A 4,975-nucleotide genomic window follows, 5' to 3' on the forward strand; every position below is an offset into this window, starting at 1 on the left:
GAAGCTGAAAACAAGTGCAGAACAACACCAACACCTGAAACTGAAAATAGGGGAGGAAAAGAAATGTCCCCAAAGAACTCTCTGCAACCTTGCCTTGTTTTCTCTGTTTGTTTGTTTTTTTTTTTTCTTCCTCCATTTCCATTCTATATTGATATAATCGGGAGAAGAAAAAAAAACTTCGATAAGGTTTTTAGGTCTCAAAAACGATGCATGCTCCAAGGAACAACAAAGACGCTTCGATTTCATCAAGGTCTCAGGTGCACTCGAACTTGCCCAAATCGTTTAGGGTTTAAAAGTACACTTCAAATATTTACAATTTGTAAGTACCTCGGTCCCCGGTGACAGGGTTTCCTCAACCTTATTGGCGACAGACTATCGATCTGGTATTATGGGGGTATCATTTTGATATATTATCATGGGGTAAGGGTCATACTTCATAAAAATATTAGATTAAAATGAAGAATCGCCACCTAGGGTTAGAGCCTAGGACCTAATGGGTGTAGCCCTAGCCGTTATGAACGGAAACGGGCTACATGATTCCATGTGGTCTGGTCAGAGATTCGGGTAAGGGGTCAAGTTACACACATGGGAAGGTGTTAGGCACCCATCTTGCCCGGCAAAAACCGATCTTTCTGTTATATGCTAAAAGGGCAAATATTCTCTCTTTCTATGATAATGAGGCTATATAATATACATTATACCTATATTTACAATATATACATTAAAACGGGAAAACACAAAAGACTACATTGTAACCACAAAAATGGAATGATTATACCTTCATAGGGGTATACCTCAGATCTTGACGATCCCCTGACTCAGGGGGAGACGGATGGATGGATCAACACCGGTTCTTTGAATAGGCTAACGGCTCTCTGGATGTGTCTTTCATTATCTGTAAGCGGGCAGAATAACAGCTAATAAAAATGAAGTTTCGTTATCTGTAAGTGGACAGAATAATGGCTATAAGAAGGAACTTTCGTTATCCATATACAGACGGAATAACGACTTTACTGGAATGGGTTCGTTCTTCGCTCGAGTGGGTAATCGATGGATCTACCTACAACGCAGAACACCGCTCAAAACTCACTCACAAAGGCCTGAAAGAGGGCAAAATTCGAACTGGGAGGGTCTCCCTAGGCTTCAAATCCCTGAAATGAGGAGAGGGGGACCCTCCTATTTATAGGGGGTGTCCCACACCCACAGCCCCGGATAGGTCGTCCACGGCGCCGTGGGGGACTTATCCACGGCGTCTTAGATGACGTCATCCTGGTAACATTGTAGCTCTCCTCAGTGGTGTGATTCCGTACCCTACTACCGTAGGAGGCCTCCATAGGGCCATGGGGCACTGTCCACGGCGCTGTGGACAGTGTGGTCCCCCTCTTTCCACTTTTTGAGCCTAAATGGGCTTTTTTGGTGTTTAGAGTGTGTCTGGGCCCATAGGCCCTGTCTTTCTGGTCTTAGGAAAGGGAAAGGGGTGTGATGTCCATCGTCTGTGTCCCGTCGTCATCATCGCCAGGGGGATGGCAAAATTCAGTGTCTACACAATCCATTATTTCTAGATTCATTTGTTTCAAATTTCTGATTCTTCCAATGAAGGTCTCATGGTCCAAGACTCTGATTAGAAATGGTTCAATATCAAGAGTAAAGCTGAAGACTTCCACGCTGATGATATTGTTTACAAAGGTGGGTCCTCGTTTCATACCTATAATCTATTTTGAAAATGCAAACCAAACATAACATGATCTCTTGAAAACAAAAAGAAGGCAAGTGAATACACTATGGCCATACAATTGAATGGGGCTTAGAGTTTGACTTGGTTAATCCACTCCATGTACTAACCATCCAACAATCATAATTACCACATCATCATTCCATAAGCTGCAATAAAGATAAGCTATCTTGATAAAGTTTACTAAAGCTAGGTTGAAATAAGTTTATTATTATTAGGGAGGATTATATAAGCAAGCATGATAGAGTAGCACAACAATGGGTTGCAACTTGCAACAAAAGGGAATCGATCACAAGAAGGCAATGAGATCATTTCGTGCAAGGAGATAGATAGACATAGTGATGCTAGTGTACCCTACCCTAGCGGCTCAGAGGACCTTTTTCCCTTATTATTAATCTAGAAAGAGAACGCTACCTCGGCACATGCGTGCTGCCCCTGCACCCTCGAGAATTTCCACATTTCTATGGGGACACGACAATCATTTCGTGCACCCTTGTGTCTTGGGCACATGGGCAGCACACCGCCACATGTGCCCAGGTAGCATTCTTTCTCTTTTATTAATAATAAGGAGAAATGTTTCTTGTGGGTGAATGTACCGCCCACACTCAGACACAAGGGAAAAAATGATCACCCTGTCCCCATGAGGCGGAAATGACTACCCTTACTTGATGCTTTCACGTGCATTCCCATTAGTCCACGCTCCACCATAGGAAAACACTTTCCTTAGTACTAATATGGGGAAGAGATTGTTGCTTAGTCGTGTAGCCCTACACCAGCGTAGGGGCATCAACATGGAGAGGGTTTTTGTTAAGATAAGAATTAATGAAGAGATGCAATTGCATTCTTAGTTGTACATTCCACATTTCCACTAATCCGTGAAGTATATTATATACATGTAAAGAGAGTAATCTATTCCTAAAACTAGTCCTATAGACATGAAAATATATCCTAAGAGATAAATATAAAAATAGAAGGAGATAATTACAAGAAGGATTACAAGATAATACATGGTTGGAGATAAGGGTTGCACGACACCATGAGATGTCATGCTAAGAGTTTTTTATTCCTAAGGGTGCGGGTGGTATTTTGTATGTTCCTATGTTTGGGTAGAGGAGCCATGCTACTACGCAAAGTTCTATTTCCTAATAATATATTTCTTTGTGGGATGCAGATCGTCTACGGCGCAGTTGCCTGTCCTACCTGTGCTGCGCAGATATAGCGCTGCGCACAAAGACCGCCTTACCCCCACTCAGGCAAGGCGCTTGGGCAAGGGTAAGGCGGTCTTTGTGCACGACCTGTGTCTACACAGTACAGGCAGGACGGGCAACTGCGCTGTAGACGATCCAAATTCTTCTTTGTGGTAAGAAACAGATTAGACTAAAGAAAAAGAGAACCCTAACAACTTATGGTCATATTATGATCTTTTTGGTTTGGGTTAAATACACTTACCCCTCTATAATGCACCCAATATTCCTCGTACCCCCCTAAGGTTCTGACAAGTACACGTATCACCCCTGATAATTCCACGTACCACCCCTACGTTACCCCCCCTAATGCCATTTAAGTCCACAGCAAGTGTTAAATGCTAAAAAATGACCAAACTACCCTTTCTTCTATCTTTTCTAAAATTTGAAAAGACCTAATTGCCCTGACCTATTTGCTAAAATTTGAAAATACCAAAATACCCTCATCTTCCCCAAATCATTATCTTCTTTTACATACCCAATACCACCACCACCGCCACCCACCATTAACTCCATCACCACCGTGAAGCCCCACCTCCAGCACCACCTCCAACTCCTCCACCTTAATCGATTCCACCACTGAATCCCCCTCTCTTGCCTATTCCTCCACCAATGCCGCCGCCCTTACCAAATGTAAGACACCATCCCTGTGACTAAACCAGATTCCTACGACGCAATCGACCATGCTTGAGATCTCAGATGCGAATTCCCAAAAACCCTGCTTCGATTCGTGTGAAATTCACTTAACCGCGACTAAGGTTTTCGATTGGGGGAGTGTTCCTCTATACACACCTTCTACCCTTATCCCCTCCAGTTCAAGAACTCCCCTGACAAAACAACCTTCTCCTTCTCTTCCTCTTTTGCCTTCGCCATCTTCCTGAATACCCCAAGCTCGGTGGCCATGGCCTCGCTTTCACCATCTCTACCACCAAAGACCTCCCAGGGGCGCTACCCAGTCAGTATCTCGGTCTTCTCAATGCCAGTGCCATGGGTAACGTCACCAACCATCTCTTCGCCGTCGAATTCGACACGGTTTAAGACTTCGAGTTCGGAGACATCAACGATAACCATGTTGGGATCGACATCAACAGTCTCACATCCAACTCCTCTGCTAACGCCACCTATTTTAGCGACTAAGATTCCACAAACCAGAGCCTTAATCTCAAGAGTGGCAACATGATTGTGGCCTGGGTTGATTATGATTCTGTGAATCGTCTTCTCCACATAACCATTTCCCCCACTTCTTCAAAACTGAGGCGACTGCTCATCTCTTACTCCATAGATCTCTCCCTAATCCTCAATACCTCCATGTATGTGGGCTTCTCTTCCTCAACGGGTTTGCTTGTGAGCTCCCATTACTGATTTGGATGGAGCTTCAAGATGAACGGAGCGGCTCAACACCTGGACCTTCTCCCAAACCCCCAACATTTGCCTCCGCGACGCCGACGCATTCACTCTCCTGAGAACACAAAAATAGGTCAAAATAGAGTTACATTAGAACTCAAAAATAGCTCAAACCAACAGTCATTCTCATAATGCCTTACCTTTGAACTTCTTGAACGACAGCTTCGGGGTTGGGATGTTGATGGGAAAGAGTGAGGTTCAGAGATGCTCTGATAAGGGCGGCGGTGTTGGTGGAGGAATAGGCAAGGGAGGGGGAATCGGTACAGGTGGAGGAGTTGGAGGTAGTGCTGGAGGTGGGGGGCTTCACGGTGGTGATGGTGTTAATGGTGGGTATGTAAAAGAAGATGGTGATTTAGGGAAGATGAGGGCATTTTTGTCTTTTCAAATTTTAGTAAATAGGTCAGGTCAATAAGGTCTTTTCAAATTTTAGAAAATATAGAAAAAAGGGTAGTTGGGTCATTTTTTAGCATTTTGGACTTAAATGGTTTTAAAGGGGTAAAGTAAGGGTGGTACATGAAATTATCAAAACCTTAGGGAGGTACGAGAAATATTAGATGCATTTTAAGGGGTACGCGCATTTAACCTTTTTTGGTTT

The sequence above is a fragment of the Telopea speciosissima genome, chromosome 7 (assembly GCF_018873765.1).
Source record: "Telopea speciosissima isolate NSW1024214 ecotype Mountain lineage chromosome 7, Tspe_v1, whole genome shotgun sequence".
Classification (NCBI taxonomy): Eukaryota; Viridiplantae; Streptophyta; class Magnoliopsida; order Proteales; family Proteaceae; genus Telopea; species Telopea speciosissima.